Source organism: Podarcis gaigeae (genome assembly GCF_964106915.1).
Source record: "Podarcis gaigeae genome assembly, chromosome: 1".
Taxonomy (NCBI): domain Eukaryota; kingdom Metazoa; phylum Chordata; class Lepidosauria; order Squamata; family Lacertidae; genus Podarcis; species Podarcis gaigeae.
Window position 1 is genome coordinate 46,286,135 of NC_139678.1, and position 23,439 is coordinate 46,309,573.

The 23,439-nt window shown below is 42.0% G+C and overlaps 1 protein-coding gene across 7 annotated transcripts in view; it reads right to left on the reverse strand.

The window, feature by feature from the left end:
* RGS6 (regulator of G protein signaling 6) overlaps positions 1–23,439 on the reverse strand; it is a 210,572-nt gene that overhangs the window by 95,738 nt on the left and 91,395 nt on the right. Inside the window, exon 2 of one of the 7 annotated variants that reach the window (XM_083747317.1) lies at positions 14,276–14,389. The exons of the other annotated variants lie outside the window; for them this stretch is intronic. The gene's annotated coding sequence lies outside the window, so the exon portion shown is untranslated. The remainder of the gene's footprint in view (positions 1–14,275; positions 14,390–23,439) is intronic. 7 annotated transcript variants of the gene reach the window in all.

The window sequence follows — 23,439 nt, forward strand, 5'->3', positions numbered from 1 at the left end:
AAGAAATGCCATGCTGCATCAGTAGCAGAACAACCGGACACCTTCATCCGCCCCAACTGCAACAAAACATATCTCTCCCCTATTGGTCTCTACAGCCATTACAGGCGCTGTAATTCTCCAACGGTTTTCCTTTACCCACAAAGACACACTCTTCCATTGTCCCCCAAAACAGATGGATGCCAACAATAATATTTATCATGCACAATAAAATTAGAATGCCTTGACTGAGCTTGAGGACCAGCAGCAATAAGATCGCTATGGGGCTCGTTCCCTTGCTGCAGGTCTTGGCAGGTATGTGGTCGCATTGCAAGCCTGGATGTGACCTGAATGAATTCAACACAACAGGTTTTAATTCATTTAGCAATGTGAACAAGACACATTGTCACCAATTACTGCTGTATGATCAGTGAATGGTCACTGCTTCTTCTTCTTCTTCTTTTTTGCATGAATTCCCTCTGAATATTTGTATTTCATTACTATTTAAACCCATATTTTACATTCCCTTCCCATGTGTTTGCATACCTGCCAACTGAGGATAACACTTCATGCATCTGATGAAGTGGAGACTCTCATCCATTAAGACTTACAACATTTTAAAGATAGTTAGCTTTTTAGGTACTAAAAGTTTCTGTTGTTGTTTGAGCACAGACTAACATAGCTTCACCTGTGGGAGTTCTGGTCTTCATGCTTTCCCTTATTCTTGAACCTTTATTGAATAAGACTTTTGTCCTGTGGGATTCAGATTAGGCTCATGCTTCACGAAAGGCATGAATGCAGGCTGGTATAGACAGAGGCGTCTGATGAGTCAAAGCAGTTCTTTCTCACGATATGTGCTTTTACTGGGGCATCTAGGAGGATGTTGTACTCTGGAGCTGGAATCTGTTAATAAATAATCGTTGCTTCTAGATTTAGGCTCTGAATAGGTTCGGACAGAGTGTTACACTTGTGAGAACATGTGTGTGCGCATGTGTGTGTGTATGCTTGTGAGAAAGATAGGGGTAGCAAAGGCAAACCCATCCATACATGGGTAGCTCTCTCTATATTCTATGTTTGATGCCATTGAGCTCTCTTCTGAGATTATAAAGGTCATCATGGCAGGTGATAACACCCCTGCATTTTTTTTCTCACAAGCTAACAGCATTTTCATTTTAAGAAGCAAAAAGTCTTGTGGTGCCTTAAAGACCAAGACATTTATTACAGATTTCCTAGACGAGATCTGACCTCGTCAGCTGCATGGAACATTATCCTGTGTTGGCAGGTATATACTGTGTAACATATAATATATCTGATGAAGTAATAATAATAATAATAATAATAATAAATTTTATTTATATCCCGCCCTCCCCAGCCGAAGCTGGGCTCAGGGTGGCTAACAACAATAAAACAGTACAAAAGCACAGCATAAACAACACTCTAAAATCATTCATTATAAAATTAATTGAATTCTAAGTCCATAAAAGTTTACACGGTACTAAATGCATTAGTCTTTATGGTACCACAAGACATTTTTTGTGTTGCTTTTGTTATAACTGACTGAAATGGCTACCCTTCTGGACTTATTTTAACAACTAAATTTAGGTTCTTTTCTTTTTTGACCAGTAGTAATTATATTTTAACAGTGACCTAGAAATGTCTTCTCCCATTCAAATGCAGGATAAGACACAGGGAAGATTTTAAATGCAAATGATGAAGCTACATAGATGAGTACCCAAAGGGGAAACACCACTGGGGTTTGCAAACTGCAAAAGGTGTGTGTGAGAGAGAGTGATAGTTTTGCTTTGCTAAACTCTTCATGGGCTGAAGGGAAATCCACAGTTTCTCTGTAAAAGCAACATTTATTTGCACTTGTTGCCTTGGAAACAGGCGCAGCTTTCTGGTGTAATACTTCAATATCTTAACATAACATAAAGATAGGCAGGTCTTTGTGTTTTGACAGTTCATGTAACAATGACTGAAACAATAGCAAGCAATAGAAATGGGGCAGAGCTGTGGGAAGTGCACAAACCACCTGCCCTCGACTCTTTATCCACATTTCTTTTCATTCGCCCACAAAGGATATGAAGATACTGTATAATATTAAAGGGATGCCCTTTTGCACCAGCAGCCAAGGCATTAATGAGTTGCTGTAGAGTGAGTGGGTTATGAATGGCAGCCTACCAGCCCAATCTGTAATCCTAATTCAACATGGCTGGACTGAAACAGACTGAAATCAACCACATAACATAACGACATGACGTAATTCCTACATGGGGGTATGTATCTATATGGGAGCTGATGGGTAACATATGGATATAATGTACTGGGGTGCACACCAACTACAAGATTCAGTTCGGGTGCCAATTCAGCACTTTGGAAAACAGCCCAATAAAATCCAAAAAGCTTTGAAGTCTGTCCAACTCAGCTCAGGGTCCAAATTTGATATAGGGAAATTTTAAAAAGAAAAAAAGCTGTAGCCTTTTTCCTTTCATCAGAATTGTATGAAATTTGCAGATCGAAGAAGGCCTGTAGGGAAGGAGATGGTCTTTCAAATATTGGGTTTTGGGGGGGGGTCTTAGTTGTTGAGGGCTCTAAACACTAACATGAGCAACTTGAACTAAGCCCCAAAACAAACCGCCAACCAATGCACTTTTTAAAAAGAGGGGTTATATGCGATCCAAATGGAACCTTGGCTAGGAATCTGGTGGTTGCATTTTGAACCAATAGAAGTTTCAAGGGTAGTCCCACATCAAGTGCATGACAATGATCTGATCTGGAATTTACCAGTGCATGGAGAAGAAGAAGAAGAAGAAGAAGAAGAAGAAGAAGAAGAAGAAGAAGAAGAAGAAGAAGAAGAGTAGTAGTAGTAGTTTGGACTTGATATCCTGCCTTTCACTCCCCCTTAAGGAGTCTCAAAGCGGCTAACAGTCTCCTTTCCCCTCCTCCCCGACAACAAACACTCTGTGATGTGAGTGGGGCTGAGAGACTTCAGAGAAGTGTCAAGGTCACCCAGCAACTGCATGTGGAGGAGCAGAGACGCGAACCCAGTTCCCCAGATTACAAGTCCACCGCTCTTAACCACTACACCACAGTGGCCAAGTCACTTCTGTCCAAAAGTGGCTGCAGCTGGTGAACCAGTCATAACTGGAAAAAGACAGTCCCAGCCACTGAAACCACCTGAGCCTCTGAAATCTCTTACCTACTTTCAGCACTGTATTGAAAACCAAACCTGGGCCACTTAGTGCAGGGGTGGGCAGTTGGTGGCCCTTCTCAGGTTCTTGGACTGCAATTTCCCTCAGCCCCAGCCAGCATGGCCAATTGTAATCCAGTAGCTGGGATAGCTCAGTTGGAAGGGCATGAGATTTATGAGGTCATGGGTTCGAGCCCCACATTGGCAAGAATCCTGAATTGCAGGGGGATGGCCCTTGTGGTCCTCCTCAACTCTATGATTCTCTGAACATCTAGAGCGCCACAAGTTCCCCACCCTTGAGTTACATGTTTCCCTTCCTACATAAGTCGGCAATTTTTACGAACAAGTTCTGCCCATTTCTTGGGAGATGGAGACTGGTGAAATCTGAAGTACTGTTATTATTACATTAAACTCGAGATAGTGTTTTTTATAATGAGTGGGCTTTATTTATACAGATTTTAGTTTTATATTGTTACCCACCCCAAGCCTTTGGGGGAAGGGCAGGTTAGAAATCTAATAAATTACAGCGTTACCCTCGCTACAAGAAAACTCCAATTAGGTTTTGTATTAGCTCCCATCACTTCCCCAGCATGAAGCTCTAAGTTTGGCAGGGCTGCATTTGTAACAAATGACACATGGTGAAAAAAAGCACAGTATCATAGCTACCAGTTACAGCAACGAGTTAGTGGAGGAAACCTGTACCAATCATTCCTTCCTTTTATGTTGCTGTTGCTAAATTCATACAGATTAACAAAGCCACTCCGCACGAATAGATTTTTCCAGTGAATAGCAAGTGCACCATTAATACTCTCTTCTCACCCCCCTCACACTATTTTCTCCCCCTCCCCTTCTTGTGTGCTTTTCTGCACCACATAATGCAGTGTGACAGGTCATTTCATGCATCATTTAATGCTATGCACTGCAATCTACCATGGCCAAAATTAAGTCTGAAAATTGGCAAAAGGCAGATGTAAAAGGAGTGAAGCTTTGGCCCAAAGGCATAGAGGGAGTCTGTTTACCAACACAAAGTGAAGCTGAGGGTTCCATAAGCAAAGGCGGTGCCCGTTTCCTCTCAGGTTTTCTGAAGGGCTTACGGTCACATGGTGGAAAGTGAAGCTGAAATATTTAAACTGAATGGAGCTGAGGGGGAGACAGGTGTGACCAGGGCACAGGTGGGTGGCTTGGCTGACAGGCCAAAAGGTGAACAGAGCTCTCTTCTGCCCTATTCCTGCCTCTAGGCCCTTTATGCAAGGATGTTGCCATAGCAGCAGGAGTTGCAGCTTGAATGAAGAGCTGAGAGGCAACTTCTTTACCCACCAGCCAAAACTTCAACCAACAGTCACAATGGCAACTCTTCAGGCCAGTTCCTTGAGCTTATTTCTTCCTAAGAGGGCCAAAAGAAGTCCAATGGGCCCAAGGCGGCAGCATCACACTGCCTTTTTATGTATACTAAGAAAGAAGAAGGAAGCTATATTTCCAAGTCTGTTTATTCAGGGTGCCTGAATTGGTTGTGGTGAATTTGAAAAAAATGCTTTTGTTTTCATCATGGGTCTTTGAGTTACTGTTGTTGGTAATTTACACTTGCAAATACAATACTGCTATTGTATTTTACTGCCATTTCTTGCTGTGAAACAAGCTGGCATCTGTTTATATAGAAGGTGGTATACATCACCTTAAATAAGTGAAAGAATAGCAATGCATTGTCTCAAAACTTTGGGGGCTTGAGATACTTCTAAGCCAATCTGTAAATTTAATGCCATATGGAGGCACAGTTAATGTATATGAAAGTTTTTTGTTCATGCATTCCCTTCACATACTAGACATATTCAAATTGTTCACATGACCAGAATTGCACGAGGCTCCACAACTAGCTAACCTCAGCCCCCCTATTGTTTCTGGAGCTGTTGCCAATGAGAGATGGAGTGGGAGTAGCTGCAGTCTGGATCTCTCTCTGAAACACCTCCCTGTGTGCCAAACTGAGATGGGGGAATTTCTTTACCCACTGTTCTTTCTTTGTCAATTTACAAGATTTAAAGGTCTTTACTCTCCCCCAGCCTCTCTTTGAATCACAGGAGCACTGACTGTGTCTGCATCTCAGACATGAGACGGGAGGTTGACTGGGGATGGAGGGGCAGCCCTGCCTCTTCCAGAAGGATAAAGGAGACTGCCTTCCGGCCTCAGAGGGCAGGGTCTTCCTCAGCCTAAACCAACCCAGAGAGTCACCCAAGGATAGGATCCTGCACAATCAGTTTCTGAAATTGTGGGTGGGGAGCTTGATGCCCTCCAACTCCCATCAGCCCCAGTGGTCTGGGAAGGAGATGCATATTTTTATTATTTATTTTTTTTACTTATCATTTTAATTTTATTTCAGACAACAACTGGAGGGTGTCAGGTTCCCATCCCTGTTTTAAGGTTTCCAGAGGACCTATGAGAGTACAGCAGATTTGCCACTGTAGAAACTGGCTCAGCTGGTTAGAGTCTGGTGCTAATAATGCCAAAGTCACAGGTTCAATTCCCATATGGGCCAGGCTGGACTAAATGACCCTTGTACTTGAACACTTTCTTAGGCTTCAGGAAGTTGATTTTAAGGATTGTTAATGTTGCTCTTCCAGGGCCAAACTCCATGTTACCATGCAAATGTGTACAATACTATGCAGCTTATTTTTTAATAGAAAAAACACAAAAGGAAAAAAATACAACAAAATTAGTCAGACAGCTCTGATTCAGAATATTTTGTGTAACAGACAAGTTGGCCACTGGAGAATATTGACAAGCATTTATGCCAGAATAAAAGAATAATTGAGAGGGATACTTTTGTGTGTTTGGTAGTAGAAGGATTCAGAGACTGGAGACCCAGATTCACGTGGTTGTACACAACACAGTAACTATAATTCAGTTACATAAGACGCCAACCTTTGAATAAAGAAGCTAGATACTTTCTCTGTGAGGTCAAATTGTTTCATAATGTAATGCCCTGTGCCATCCTTTGAAGCATATGGCATTGCTACCAAGAGGAGAGAGACATCAGCCTCCATACACACCACTTAAGCGATACAGTCGTCTTTTGTTATTTTACTACTGAGAAGCTTAATGTACTTTAATTGCCTCACTTCATTCTGTTTTCTCCACATCCCGACTCCGTAGCTACAATTTGCTCAGATGTGTAAAGAGAACATTTTCATAGGGGGGGGGGGAGAATATGTGAATAATCTCCCAACAACAAAAGGATAATATGAATGAGAATCTGGATCCAAGCGCTTTGGGACTTCATGTATTTCAGACCCAGGGTTAGTGCTTTGAAAACAACTAAAGAAAACTAAATGCTAGAGGGGTCACTCAGATCACCTTGCCGAAATAATGGGTGACAGGGTTGTGCTAATAGCCTCAGCGCCATCAACATAGGTGGTAGCCATGCCCTCTCCGCCCCCCCTCCATATACAGCTATTCATCCAGTGGCCCTTCATAAGGTTAGCCAACATGGCTTCACATCTTTTGTCAATGCTTGAGGGAGATTGTGTAGACCCTCCTACAGTTATAGATACAGCCTCAAAATTACTACTGTATGTGGACTGGCCAGGACGACAAAGTCTTTACATGCTCATTACAGGGGTACTTTGGGTTACAGACACTTCAGGTTACATACGCTTCAGGTTACAGACTCCGCTAACCCAGAAATAGTACCTCTGGTTAAGAACTTTGCTTCAGGATGAGAACAGAAATCGTACTCCGGCATGTGGCAGCAGCAGGAGGCCCCATTAGCTAAAGTGGTTAAGAACCACTTTAGGTTAAGAACAGTTTCAGGTTAAGAACAGACCTCCGGAACGAATTAAGTACATAACCCGAGGTACCACTGTATATTATTGAAGAACTAAAGCAGCACTGATTTGTTAAAATATATGTCTCTGTTTATTGTAATATGTCATTAGCCATTGAATGCAGCTTGTCTGTTCTTTCAGATTACAGAGCAGGCACCTGGACACCTATATAACTGACATCTATTCCTAGCATGTGCAGAGGGTTTTGAATATCCTGAACCTGGACACCAATATAACTGAAATCTATTACTAGCATGTGCAGAGGGTGTTGAATATCCTGAACTTTCCTGTTCAGCTAAAAAGGTGACCACATTAGAAAGGGATCACGTTGGGAAGGTGGCAGGATAGAGTCTCTTAACAGTAATTGTACCATACAGCTATGGGCACAACTTTTATGATATTTATTTGCAATGCAAAACGACTCTATGCTGGAACAGATTAATGAGGTAAACCAGGATGGTTTCGGTTAATTTTCCTCCTTCTCAAGTCAAAAAAGCACCTCGAGTAGGATTAACACTCCCCACAAAGAGTCATGTTGCTCTGTCTTCCTGTGCTCTACTTTTTTTACACTGTATTTTTCCTGTTTTCCTATGGCTCTTTATGTTTCTCTTGGTTCATGGGGTTTGCAAGAAATGGGGCTGTCTTGAATACTGTCTGCATAGCACTGAGCAATGGGTGATTTAAAAAAAAAATACAACTGGGTAGTGATTATTTTAAGTTAAAAAATTAACTTATCTTTTTAAAAAATCTCAACCTCTCTCTCTCTCTCTCTCTCTCTCTCTCACACACACACACACACACTGCTGGGTGGGTAGGGCTTCTTCACCACTCCAGAGGCACACTTCAGGAAATCTTCAACTTCTAATGCCTACTGGAGGACATCTGTTCCTCACACCAGAAAGCTAAGCTAGATGGTGTGAAGTAGGGCTGCCATATGTCCAGAATTTCCTGGACATAGTCAGAATCACTGTCCAGGCAAAAATCGCTGCAATGTTTGGAAAAATCCGGACATATGGCAATGCATGTTGAAAGTCTAGATTTTGGTGAATTGCATTCTTAAAAAAAGCTCAAAAACTTCTTTTCTTTTCTTTTTTTGAGATTCTGCAAAAAAAAAAAAAGTTGAACAACGTTTGTGTCCAGATTTTCACTTTTTGTAAAAGGCGAAAGATTTATACAATCTGAAGAGACTTCCGGGTTGGCGCCATTGTTTAATGGCGGATTCCCTCCGAGCTCTGGAGGGAATCGGCTCTGCAGAGACCGGGTCTTACCGCTGCGGCGACACAGGGTCCCTTAAAATCACAGGCGCAGAAGCCTGTGAGCGTAGTGACTCGGCGGACACCATTTGTGCCCCCCCCAATCCGTGAAGGAGCCTTTTTAAAGGCTTCAGAACGGGAACGGGGTGCGGCGCAGTGCTGAGAGTACTCCTTCATCTGCGGAGTGAAGCCGTGAGCCATTATCGGAGAGCGCTGATTTTTTCCTTGGAACATTCGGACTCTAAAACATCAACCCGTGAGTAATACGGAAATTGGAATCTTAAAGAAAAATTTTGCGGATCAGGAACGAGCGGGGAAGGGTTAAAAAGGAAGTCCACCCCCCTCTTTGTAAACAATTTAAACAATTTAAAGCAAAGGACCTGCTAGCTAAGGTCGAGAGAATCTTTTTTTTTTTTTAGTAAAAGACTTTAATTTCACGGTTTTGATATTATAAGAATTTTTGCTGGAGAATAAAAAGATTAATTTTGGGAGCTGAAGTTTCACCCCCCCCCCCCCGGACCCGGGAGTGTCCCACGAGAGAGCCTGTTGATGAAAGACTGGAAAGTTTGACAGCTGTCAAATTGGCTGTCGAGACGGAAAAGGAGAACCTAGTTTTTGTTGCTTCTGTTGGTTAACTTGTAACAATTTGTTGAAAATAAGGAAGGGCTGATACAAAATAATCTGACTTTTGGACTTGAACTGAAAGGAATACTAAGGAACTAAAATCCCCCTAGAGGGGTTTAGTGACATTACAGGAATGGCTGGAGGAAGGAAAATCCAGGCTGAATTGGACAGAGCATTTGTTCTCTTGGGAAAGTTACAAGGCCAATCTGATGTTTTGGCTATGAATGTTACAGCTCTGGACTTAGCAGTAAAGAACATTGTTGAACCTGATAAGGATTTGAAACAAGGAGCCTATCCAATTGAACAAATAGAGAAAACGGAGAGTTTTGACAATATGGAGCAGGTGACAGATGTTGTCCCTGAAGAAAAGGAAGGAGGAGCTGAAACTTTGCAAAAGTTAAAGGAGAGCAACATTTTGAAGCCTGACATGATGACAAAAAAGGAAAATAAAAATTTGATGTGGAGAGCCTGGCCTGAATTGGAGGTGGAAGCTGGAGCCTGGGGGACATTTGGATTTGAAAGGAGTATAAAACAAGATTTGAAGTACCCCATAAGCTTTATCCCTAAAAAATGGAGGTCTGGCTGGTAGAAATATGGATCCTGATGGGCCGGAGTTTCTTCGAGATTTGGTTCCTGTTGGGCTGGAGCTTCTTCGAGATTTGGAGTTTAACATTAAAGACTACCAAAAAGACCGGCAGAGAGGTACTGAGAGAGAATTGAGAGCCTCGGACATGAGATCTCCAGGCTAAACAGTATATTGAGACTGATGGATTTTAGTTGAGGACTGAAACCGGGAAAAGGGTGGGTGGAGTTTGGGAATCCAAAGGGTATAAAAATATAGTTTGTTTTATTTCTACTTTGCTTTGCTATTGGTATGGAAACTGGGAAAGACGTGGAAGGGAAATTTTGGTCGACTTTAGGAAAAATGTTTAAAATGTTTAAGAAAAAATAATGAGGTATAAATATTGATGTGTAAATTTGGTTAAGTTAAAATTGATCTTTTTTTTTTAAATGGCTAAATTAAATGACAATAAGGTTTGTAAATATAAATTGAGGAAATGGAAGAAAGAAGAAAAATAAAATAATAATATGTTAGAATAAATTAAATTAAGTTAAAATGGAGAAGTAAATTAAGGATTTGCTGAGCCAATAATTTAAATTGGAATACAAGAAGGGGAGGTGTGAGGAGGTCTGAGAAACAAGTTAAAAGAAAATAAGTATTTGAACTTTCAGGTGTTTTTAATTGTTTTTATTTTTAAGTTTTGGATTTTTGTATTTTTTTGTTTATTTTTGTCTTTGTTGTTATATGTGTTGTTCTTTTTTGAAAATGCTAATAAATATTCATTTAAAAAAAGAACAACAGATTTTCACTTTTTGAAATATGGCAACCCTAGTGTGAAGCCAACCCTTTTTTTAAAAAAAGTATATGCAACAATCCAACACAACTCAGTCACCTCTTAACTATTTTGACAAGTGAAACAGCATGAGACTAACCCCTGCTCTCTCCTCAAAAACATGAAACTAATAAGGTTTTTTAGTTGGCCTAATATGGATTATGGAGGAAAGTTGATCCCCTTTACTTCCCACACAAAATCCAGACATAATTCATGCTGAAGAGGTTCCTGTGTCTGCAAATGTGTTCCACTTCTGAAAAAAGGTGAAAGAAGTTATAGCTGTGTTTAGATTTCTCATAAAAGTGAATGGAGAACATGGAGTTTCGTTATATGCAGAGCAGGTCAAAGTCTGAATCGTGGATTGGAGCAGAGTGAAGACAGAGCAAAGAATGACAGATTGGTTGTTGTTTTTAAAAGTACAAATACAAGGCAAATCTTGGGGCACATGTGTACCCTAATATTTATTCCTTTTAGGAAATCATCTGCATGAAAAATACAATCCATTTACCTGATACAATTGAAACAATTTTCCCAGTAGTTTTTCAGCAGCAACCCAGCTTCTAAAAATAGAACTCTAACTATCCAGCAGCCGATTTGAAGAAGAGGGTCAAACATCTAATGCTCATCATCATAAAGTAAAGGTAAAAGGTAAAGGACCCCTGGACAGTTAAGTCCAGTCAAAGGCGACTATGGGGTTGCGACACTCATCTCGCTTTCAGCTGAGGGAGCTGGTGTTTGTCCACAGACAGCTTTCCAGGTCATGTGGCCAGCATGACTAAACCGCTTCTGCCTCAACGGGACATCATCGTAGCAGCCATTATTATTTATATAGAATAATAATAACAATCCATTCCCACCTTGTGTGGGCAGCAGAATAAGCTCTGACACAACCTGATACTGTATTGTTTGAAAGTTGAGGATGGAACTATGCATGTAACAAAAACTATGTATGTAACAAAATCCTGACAGCAATTTCTGGTGGGGGGGGGGGAAATAGCTTTGGGGAGGGTTGATTTGCACTGGAGAAGTGTGTGTATGTGTGTGCGCGCGCAAGTGTGGAGTGTCAAGTTTTCCTGCCTGAGACAAAACAGGAACATGCTGCGCCGCTGCCTCCCTTCCTTGGGTTGTGTGGTGGCACCAGCAAAGCTGCAGTAAGTTCTGGAGAGATCTTGCCTCATGAGCAGGCTGGCCCTGTTTATCTCTCTGTGTGTGTTCACTCTGCAATTTCCTTGAGCTGTTTCCTCCTCTGTCTTTCAGAAAGTGCATATCCTTTGCATCCAGACCCCCTTAGAACAGTGATGGCCAAACTTGGCCCTCCAGCTGTTTTGGGACTACAACTCCCATCATCCCTAGCTAACACAGGAGCTGCTTTTCCCTAAGCAAAAGTGGCAATTTGTTACACACATTCACAGCTAGGTCTGCCCTGAGAATACACAAGTCTGCAGCAGAATTACACCAAGGGAAAAACCTTGCACTTATATTTCATTACAGTGCTACAATAGTTTCTTGTTGGAGTCCAGGGGTGACATATGAGCCTAAGAATCAACAACAAAAAAATCACCTTTCACTGTGAGCAAACTACGGCAGGGTTTACAGGGACTACGGCTCAATAACTACCAATATATTTAATCTCGTACTCTTCAAAGATTCTGATTTGGTATTTCCCTCCAAATTTCCTGGATATGCATTTGCTACTTATAGCTGACAGAACTATTAGTGCACCCAAAAACATTTCGACATTATTGCTTGAGACTTGGAGCTAAGGTGAGGTTCACCCAAAAGAGGTTGGCAAGGAGACACAAGATCTCACCACTCTCTCACCAAATGGGCTCACAAGACTCTGTGCAGGGATAGATAAGCAAGCAAGCAAACCTTTAACAGAACAGTGGGGGCGGGGGAGAGACTCAGCTTGAAAAATGACTAGTGGCCATAGGACTGTCCAGTTAGTAAAACTGTACAGTATTTATTATGGGGCCTACAAATTAATTGTTAGTCAAATTACAACCTTAGGGTTGGATTGAACTACATTGTTACACGTATGCCCTCTAAATCTGCTCCCAGAACGGGGGGGGGGGGGGAGAGGGGGTAGTCCCACTGTGTGAGTGGACCTCGTTCCCCCCATGCATACCCCACTTAGCACTATGTTGAATTGCACCCCATATGTTCAGTGTTTTCACTCCCGGATCCTTGAGCAATGATAACCAGAAAACCCAGCTTTTATGCTGATACGGATAAATATGCGGGATTTGCCATTTGCAACCTGACTCATGTGGAACAATTTTCCACGAGACAGCTATAATGTATATACCACACCAGAAATTACTCATATTTATTGGATTACACCTTCCAATTAACATTCAAGTATTTTACAGCACTGAAGTATAAATGCTATTTTTTGAGAATGAATGGAATCATTTTCGTTTTTCAAATTTCAAAAAAAGAAAGAAAAGATGTTTATGACCTTGAGACAGAAGGTTTTAAGTCTTTAGAGATAGGGAGCTGCACATCAGCAATCTTAACATGTCCCACTCTGTTGTCAAACCTTATTAGTGTTCAGGTCTGACAGTAGACCTTAGTGCAGCATCATTATCTGGCAAGCCTTACATTTGTGATTAAAATCACCTTCTCCTTTAGATTACGGGTTGCTGCTATGGCGTTCAAATACTGACTTTAGCAGTAACTAAACATTCAGCATAGTTTCCCTTAGACCAAAAAGGGGGGGAAATAAATGTGATTTTCAACTGCGACAGAAAAGGCATCAATTTTCCAAGATGACTGTCACAAATATAGCTAAGCCTAGTTCTATGATGCAATCACAGTTCATAATAGCCCTTTCCAGGCATTATAACTCTTGCGTAGACCAACACAAAGAAGGGGATGGGATTGTGCTGGTTAGCAAACCCCTGACATCATTTGCGCTGACTAGCCCCATCCCCTGATCTCTATTCATGAACATCTGTAAGGATAAAAGGTAAAGGTAAAGGGACCCCTGACCATTAGGTCCAGTCGCGGACGACTCTGGGGTTGCAGCGCTCATCTTGCTTTACTGGCCGGGGGAGCCAGCGTACAGCTTCCGGGTCATGTGGCCAGCATGATTAAGCTGCTTCTGGCGAACCAGAGCATCGCACAGAAACGCCGTTTACCTTCCCGCCGGAGCGGTACCTATTTATCTACTTGCACTTTGGGGCATGCTTTCGAACTGCTAAGTTGGCAGGAGCAGGGACCGAGCAACAGGAGCTCACCCCGTCGCAGGGATTCAAACCGCCAACCTTCTGATCGGCAAGCTCTAGACTCTGTGGTTTAGACCACAGCGCCACCCCCACAAAAATACAGCTGACGATGGGTAGGCTTGCATCCAACACGGAGCCCTGTGCAATCACAGTTTGAGGCCTGAAGGCCTTTTCATAATAATTCATTATCCTTAATTTTTAACGGTCCTATTGTCTGAAACTCAGTCACTATTTCTCCCAGCACGTAAGCCCAGACCCCAGCATGAATAAACAACTATGTCTGGATATGAGTCTACTTTTAAGTTATTCTAGGTTTTGATTAGCTGAAACAAGGTTCTCACGTTGCACTTTGGAAGGAAGAGAGATTCTCTGCCCCTCAAATCTCAAGAAAACTCCCATGTGTTCTTCCCTGCCTAATTAAATTCCAAATTCTCTACATATGTTGGTCAGAAATAAGTTCCCCTTATTTCAATGGTACAAGTAAATATGCAAAGGGGTAGCTCAAACTTTTTATGACCACAATCACCCAATTTTCTTTTATGAGAATGAACACTGCCTCAAAACCACTATACCGGTGCTGAGAAGAAACCTATGTAAGTGCTGGCAAGCAGCCTTGAAAAGAAACAAGCCCTGACAGGCCGGTGATCAACATCCAGGGCTTCATGCCTATTCATCCACCTGTTCCTACACAGCAGTGCACAAGGGTTTGGAGAGCACCAGGTGAGAGGAAGTGCTGAAAGGTCATCAATAATAAATGTTAAAACAGCTAGATGGATAAAAAGCAGAGGACTACCTGGCTGTTTTCAAAAGGTGGCTGGAATTCTTAATGGGCTTCAAGACGATTTTTGTGTGAATACATGCTGCACTGCATCGCTCTGCATGATTAGGAGCGAACGGCTAGGAAACACTGTGAAAGAGATGAAAAGGAGATTGCAGCCACCAAAAGGGGATGGAAAAAATATCTACCTCGTTCAATTCCTTAGCCAAATCCCATCAGGAATGTTTCGAAGCAAAGGCGTTTGTTCTCACAATATGCAAAAGGTCTATGAAAGTTTAAGGACATTTAAAAAACACAAATAACTCCCGTGCCCTATTGGAGAGATAATAGTCCACAGTCCTCAACCAAGTGATTAAGATTCCAACCCTGTATGCACTTATCTGGGTGTCTGGAGGGGCTGTCTTCCGACACACAGAATTGTGCTGCAAACCCAGGGTACATATCTCATTTTCCACCACTTGGTGAGATGACAGCGGGGTTAACCACATGTTTGCAAGCTATAGCCACTTCCTCAGATAAGGCATTCCAGAAGCTACCAGTTGTCTAAATCTGTCCACTAAAACGAACACAGAAGCAACTTTAATTCAATTCTGAATTCTGATGGTGTGCTATTGTAGGGGAAATCCCACATCATTCCAACAAGCTGCTTGCTTGTTAATGGCAAAGTTTAGGGTTGTTAGTTACAGCAAGTATGCACTGGTCTAAAGATCACACGGGAGGTATGTTTGGAAGTTCAATTTGGAAGCCGAAAGTCATTGTGAGAAAAGATTCACTTTTATTGGGCAAGCAACAATGCCAGGGTTAAGACAGGAAGGTACACTCAACAGTAGGTCTGGCTACCCTGATAAATTCAAGCTGCTTTTCAATGTGATATTTTAATGGTCCCAAGACTTAGAATCATAGAATTGGAAGGGACCCCAAGGATCATCCAGTCCAACCCCCTGCAATGCAGGAATATGCAGATGTCCCATACAGGGATCGAACCTGCAACCTTGGCATTATCAGCACCACACTCTAACCAACTGAGCCATCCTGTCAAACAATCGTGTCTCCCCATCGGGGAATCGAACCCCGGTCTCCCGCGTGACAGGCGGGGATACTCACCACTATACTAACGAGGAAGTCACAAGAATGAAAAAGAATGAATGGCAATATAAGCTTAACCTGTTTGAAAACAAATGTCCAAGTTGGCTTTCCACAGAATATAGATCTCACTCTTTATGAGTTGCTCAGCTATCCCCACAGCAACACAGAGAGCATTCATAGAATAGCAAAAGTGTCCAATTCCAATAAATAATATATTTTTTCTAACAGGATGCTCTTGTATCATGTCCTACTCATGTTATATACATGACTCAATGCCATTAGACTCATTCTCAGGAATAACCACCCATCCTTCAGCATATCTAATTGCTTTCATTCAACGAAGGTACACAACAACATGTTTTGATTAGCCTTCTGAATCTGCCCCTTTTATGTACCAATGCATGGGCACTGCCAATCAAATGAGTGGAACCATCCACTCTGACACTGCTAATCACCTGTTCAGAATCCTGAAAGCAGTGGTCATTATGTGTTGGAGAAGAAGCCCAGGATCCAAATGGATGGATGGCTTAGCCCAGGACCTTCTTTTAAGTATCAGGGATAAGGCATGTAATGTGTGAAGAAAATCTGCACTTTTGATTTAACTTGTTGCCTTTGCACTTTTCACCCCTTTTACTTAATGGAATTCTAACAAGAGAGTAATCAGAACACAGTTGCATTGTGGCCTGGCAGGCCTTCTAATTCTCCTGGTCTGCTATTCCCAAGATAACCTTTAGCACTGTTTAAGAAGTACAATACATAATGATGAGGAATAGATCTTGGCTGCAAGTTGATTGAAAGCAGACTTTTGAAATAGGTCCTTGTAAATGGCCATACCTGAAGAATGATGAGATGGTAGAATAATTTTTTATCTTTTTTTGAGGGGAGAAGGCATTAAAAACAACAACTAGGAAGGGGGAAATTTGGAGAAAAAAATGAATGACAAATCTAAAAATTAACAGCAACAGAAGGAAACAAATTAAAAGAAAATGTATGAATGACCTAGACACTGTAAGTTCAGAAATATAATTGTAATGCATTTTATTAGATTATTTCTCTTGATGGAAAATAATGTAAGTTTTTGAGGTCCACACAGTGATACTTAATATAGAGGTTGACAAACTTTCCATGCATCATTCACATCCCACTGCTCTTTCACTACAAACATAGTGTTAAGTACTGTGACTCACTGGGCCCCATGGCAGTTTGCCTTCTAGAAAGAACTGAACACCATCAGTCAATTCTTAAAGCAAGTGTTGTGATGATTAATCCATAAATATTTCAGATTTTAATGAGAAAGTTCTATGCATTTACAAAGCCTTGCCATATTTTGGTAGCTTGATCCTTTATTCTTTCAAGATTCAAGTAAATGTGATCAATATTTTTTAAAATAAATGACAGCCTTCCGCTTGTCCTGTCCGCACACCCACACCCACACACGCTCCATCTTGACAAAGACAAGCCCCTTCTTTACTTCTAAAGAGGAACCATAGGACATGCAGATGTCTCATCCCCTCATTTAAGTAAAAATAGCAAGATGTTGCACATGCCCTTCATTTCCACTGCTACTCTGCACAAGGTAGATTGAAATCACACAGCACATTTCTGCCCTTTGCACGGATGCTGATAGCTGACACAGAAACTGCTATCTGTGTTCAATTATAAAGTTCAGTTCAGAGATGACTAGTCAAATCTATAGTATTTGGAACAAGTGCCTGATAAGCACAAGTCTATTGTAAGGGACGCGGGTGGCGCTGTGGGTAAAACTTCAGCGGCTAGGACTTGCCAATCGCATGGTCGGCGGTTCGAATCCCCGCGGCGGGGTGCGCTCCCGTCGTTCGGTCCCAGCGCCTGCCAACCTAGCAGTTCGAAAGCACCCCCGGGTGCAAGTAGATAAATAGGGACCGCTTACCAGCGGGAAGGTAAACGGCGTTCCGTGTGCTGCGCTGGCTCGCCAGTTGCAGCTTGTCACACTGGCCACGTGACCCGGCCTATAGAGTGAGATGAGCGCACAGCCCTAGAGTCTGGCAAGACTGGCCCGGGCAGGGATACCTTTACCTTTTTGTCTTCTTTATTGTAGGGATAACACCAGCAACTGGAACAGGTCCCACCCTGCCAATATGCCTCCTGTTGGCCCTCCCCTTCCTCCCCGCCCCCATTATCCATGACTTGGGGGAAAGTCAGTAGAGGGAGCCTACTGTGTGAGTGTAGGCTTCTGCCAGGATTTAGATTTCCATGTGACCAGAGTTTTCAACCACTTGCAGAGAAGTCTATGTAGGTAAAGCAGCTTCCCATATAGAGACATTTCCATAATATATAGATAATGGTGGTGATGGAGGTGGAGGATTGGTGTATACTTTGCCTGTTTCACACATTCCATTGTTCTTCCATGAGCGTATATCTCATGGTACATACAATGTTCCTCCATTTGGCAAGCATGTGAACTGGCTTTATGGGGCACCCCTTCCAAGGGATTAAATGCAATCAGCTAAACCCAGTGCTGCCTTGACATCCTTTAAAGTTTTGGTTATCTTTTGACAGCCACAAATTCTCTCATGTATTTTTACTTGAATGTTAATGGGGGCCTTACAAGATACCCACAGGCTTATCTAGCCTAGCACTGCACTGGAGTTTATTTTCTGTATCTATATACTACTTGCATTCATCAGTGACTGTTCTCAAGCTGCTGCTGACCCAATTTAATGCCTGACAGGAGATTGTACTCCCAGCTGTAATTAAAGTAAAAAAAGGACTTTACAATACATTTATTCATCCAAAGCCCATGACATCTGTTTATTCTTCTCCCTTCGTATGCCTGAACTTATTTGAAGCAAATACATGCTCTATAGTGTTTGAAGCTCTACATAATCCCGATGAAAATCACTTCAGAACAAACACTCAGCTTCTAATAATGAAAGGCCAGACTAATCCTTCAGCTGGTGTTTTCAAGCTAAGAAAATAGTTCCTGCGTTGCTACAGCAATTTGCAGTATATTATACCCATAATGCCTAGCAACTGAGCTTTACCTCAGCAGTATTTTCAGCATGTCATTGGCCCAGGTTAACCTAATTCAGTCTCTATTTCTCTGGCAGGCTGGAAATATGTATCAGGGAAGTGGGTCTCAACTTCCCACGTTACACTTTACACAAATGTGTAAATATGAATGCAGCAGATCCCTTACACAGAGTCAGACCATAGGTACATGTAGCTCTGTATTGTCTTCACTGTCAGGCATAAGCTCTCAGGGTTTTGGGGGGGGCAATCTCAACCCAACCTGAAGATGCTGGGCATTCACCAGGAATCTTCTGCATGCAATGAGTACACAGCCATTTCTCAGTGAGTTCACCACCACATAATTCTAGAGCTGTAATCTAATTAGAACACAGACCCTTCCTAATGTTAGGGGAAAATCCCTGTAGGGTAAATTCAAGTGCAAATACGTTTCTTTCAAATTTAAAGATTAGATTTTAAAAATAATAATTCTGCTGCATTCTACTGCTCTCTTCCCCACTGCCCCAATATAAAATACAATGGGAGTGATTCAACTACTCAGTCGAGTCAGGAGAAAGCCCTGCAGGATGGCTTCCATTTCCACAATGGGAATTCCCCCTATTCTTTGCCACCCCCCCCTTTTGTCCCCTAAAATTGGCTTGCGGGGGGGGGGGGAGTCAGGAGAAGCCCCAGAACAGCACACAGAGAGGAGGGAATGTTCCACCTGGCAAGCTGTAATAGCGTGGTACTGAATTCCACCCAATATACTGTAATTCTTGATTCATGCACTTACAATATACATGCAATACAAACATTTTAGACTTTCAACAGAAATTTGAAAAATAGAGGGGAAAGTATAAGGAAAACTCGAGATGAATCTACATAATCCTGCAAAACCAAAGGAAGATAATACTTAAGGCTGCAATCCTAATCCCACTTAACTGGGAGTAAACCCCACTGAGTTCAACAGAAGCTCAACAGGTGGGTTCAATGTGTAACTTACTGGAGGGTGGGCTTAAATCAAATCCATGATCTAAAGACTCTTCATGCTTGCTGTATTGCTGACATTACTCTTATCAGATCTCCTGGCTCTAGACCTAACCCTTCACCTCACAGCGGTTTCTTCCCCTCACACAAGGCTTCTGCTGGAGACAACCAGCAGCCCTTCGTTACTATTATGATTGTGTCTCTTGCAAGGGAGAGGAACGCCTGGAAGAAAGGAGTGTGGTTCGGTCCTGCATGGTGGGCTTGAGCAAAAGTCAGCATAAGCCAGGCATAAGCAAACTCTGGCCCTCCAGATGTTTGGGACTACAATTCCCATCATCCCTAGCTAACAGGACCACTGGTCAGGGATGATAGGAACTGTAGTCCCAAACATCTGGAGGGGCGGAGTTTGCCTATGCCTGGCATAAGCAGAGGAATGTTCCTGATGCAAAAGCCCAGTGGAAAGGGGATCTTTGTGCTAGGCAACTGAGGATGCTCACCACTGGCAAGCCCACAAATGGATTTATGGAGCTCTCAAGACGCTGTTAAAGGATGCAAGAGTACAGGATTTTAAAGCATGGGACTACTCGTTTGAATTCTTTTCTACTCTCCACTAAGCAGCAGGACTTAGATGGCCATAAAGAAGCACATCAGGGCACAAGGGTCCATCTTGTCAGAGCAATCTCAGGTATTGCAGTGTCCGATTCCACTGAGGCTCTGCATCCTGCTCCCAGAACAACTATTACCAGCTTATAATACCAATTCCCAGCTGTTTGTTACTGCTCTCTGCCACTGGCAATACCTCTTTCTTCTGGCAGGCCCCTCAGGGTTACAGTCAATGCCCTGCAGCTCCAAAAGAAAACACAAGAGTCACTGTGGAAATAAGCTGACAGGTATGCTAGCCTTCGAAACTTGTCCTCATTCAATTAAAACTTGAGAATTCCCTGTTCACCAAATGAAAAGCATTCATGATATTTTCTTTCATTATACTACACTTGTGCTATTCAATGGATAGGGATGCTGATCTCAAGCACTACTGCAGATCAGACGATCACGCCAGCAAAGTGATAACCAGCTGAAACACTGGGCAGCCTGCTGTATCTGAAAACCTTTATTCTGTCACCCACCTCTTAACAATTCCACCCTATGGGCTATGCTCCTTGGGGGAATATTTTTTTGGTTGCTACTTGCATCTCCCTGCTGTCAAACTTCCCCGTTGCTTTTCCCTCTCCCACACATGAAAAACTAGAATAGACTTTTGAAAATTAAACACTTCTGATTTGTATGAGGAATGAATGTAGCAATTAAATGACCAAGGTATCTACTATTCTAACAGAATCTGTTTATCTGAATGGGCAATGGAGCAAGAAATGAAAACTAACAAAGTCATTATGTGTGATTTTTCTAAAGTGGAAGTAGTGCGAAGGCAAGAACAAGTTATTATCTTCTTCAAGATATTCACTGCAAACAAGGAGCTTGAATATCTTTCAGAAGTTGTGCAAAACCTGAAATCTAAACTTCCATGCAGTTTGAAGATGCTAAATTGAGACATTCTGCTACTCCCCAGATAATCAGTTTTTAAACATATAAATTAAGTAAAATGCTGCTTTGATTTTACACTTTGACACGGCAACCCTAACTCCATTTACCTGAAAGTAAATTTACCTGAAAGCTTACATTTGAGTTCACATGGTTAGGATTGTGTTGCAAGTCTCTCTCTCTCTTCTCCATCAGCTCCAGTTTGATTTCTTGTCTAACATGCTCTTGATGCTGACTTATCAATCAGTTCGGTGCTGAACAGCAAGTCAGGAAAGCCAAGCCAAGCCCCTGTGCCCTTGCAGTGGTAAAAGATGCCCATTTCATTTATATTGGATGGTATTCAATTAACTTTTGCTCACTTGCCCCACAGGATTATAGAATTATGGAATTAGAAGGGACCACAAGCGTCATCTAATTCAACCCCCTCTCCTGCAACACAGGATATATATTTTTTGCCCAACATGGGGCTTGAAACCACAATCCTGAGATTAAGAGTCTCGTGCTCTATCGACTGAACATGTTATAGATATGATTAAGTTAGATGCTTCAATTTCAATATATTGCCACTCATTATTTCTACCTAAAGGATAAGAGAGAGAGGAAGTACTCCCCTGCTCCCCTGAATTCCCCTGCTCTTCTTACTAGTTTTAAGAACCTACAATGCTATTAAAACTTTCCAAGGTCTTCTCAAAGTGGGGTGGAAACCCTAAAAACTTGCAAAAGGCTACATCTTGGCCTCCTTAAGACACATCTACATTTGATTCTGCTTTGAAACCTTTTCAGATTAAACATGGTGAAGTCTTCCAGCTTCTACGCAGAGCCAAGGATAGAGAATAGTATCTTTATAGAAAGCCTCCTCACACAGAAATCTGTTAATAAAGCGAGCACTTTTTGGCACTGAACTTCTGAAAGCCTGGCATGTCTCTGGAGTTCAGATGTTTTAGAGAAGGCTGTCATCATTTGAAGTTTGAGTTCTGTTCTTCTACGTTTCTGAAATGGGGTCACTCCTCATCGTGCCATTGGTTTCTTTCAGCAATGCTCCTTTCATTCATACACCCTCCAAAAGGGGCTTTTTCCAAAGAGCTTATGAACCTGTTATTTTTTCATTAAAAATGACCATATTGCCCTGATCTTAACGTACACAAATACAAGTTCCCTTGCATAAATGCAGAAGAACGTAAGCAGCAGCATAAATTAGTAATGGCAGACCTGGTTGTCTTGAAAGGCGCATTAATATTCTATCAAGTGTAGAACAGAGTTGTTTTATATTTGATGTTTCTCATGCTTGTGACCTGTTATGGCCTTGAGGAGCAGATGTGCAAGAGAGGATAAATGGATGACACCTAATGAATACTGCAGAACAGAGATGCTTCCGGTTGGAGCTGTAGCTGAAATTCAGTAATCATTTCACGGCTTTGCTCATGCCACTTCTGCTCTAGTAGGTGAACACAGCCAATCACTGATTAACCCGGAGACACGGCTGCGGTCACCAGAACAACAGTCTGTGGCTGAGACAAACAGGGCCCCTGGACTACATCACGGATGGGGAACCAAAGCTTTTTAACCAACAAGGAGCAATGCATAATGGAACAGCAGAACCAAAACCAGAAACGATCAATCAAAGCGGTCATGCAGTGTGCATTTTGCTCTGCTGTGTCAGGGACATGGCTTGCACAGTCCACAATCTGACACTTTGTGTAGTCAGGCAAACACCTGCACATGCCCAATATAAAGAAGTAAACAGCAAAAAAAATGCTCAGTAGCCAAAGTGTCTAGGAAGGCGAAAAAGTCTTCCTATACACTCAACTACTTCGACCTGCGGAAGGTGCCACATATTTATTCTGTACATGTAGGAAATTGATCTTTCAGCCTGGCAGCACCCACACTGAGGAACTCCCTGTCTATTGACATCAGGCAGGCAGCTTTCTTGTACTCTTTTCAGTGTCTGCTAAAAAACGTTTTTGTTTAGGCAACCTATCCAGACACATAGAAGTTAGCATGTGTTTTCATTTGTTTTTAACTGCTGATTTTTATTTTGAGGGGTTTTTTTAAACCACCTCTATTTTTAACTTTGTATTTTATTGACAATTAGAATGTTTGTTTTATTTTTTATAAGCCACAATCAAGTGGAATATAAATTTTTAATAATAAGAATAACAATACAAGCAGTGAAGGAGCCTTAGATATCCCAGGAGAGGAAATTCCTGAGAAGGAGCCACTGTTGAGAGCTCCTCTTACATACTGTCCCTAATGGATACCTGAAGAGACAGTGAGAAGGGTCTCTGTGGAAGTATAGTTATGTCTACCTATCTATTCCATCCATATATTTTTTCATCAGCTGTGTCTGGGTTTGTGAGGGTTTCGGATCTTTGCTGCTTCTAACTGCCCTGGCTGGCTCTCCATTTTGCAGGGAATGAAAAGGCGGTACAAATACAGCAAATGATCAAAACAGATGCTCCTGGAGAAGTCCAAAGTCTAAGCCACATTGGGAAGCTGCTGACCAAGGTCCTCTGACAATTTTCTGAACCTTCCTCATTGCTGCTAGATGACTTTTTACTGTTTTTACTTGCTTCTCTCCATTG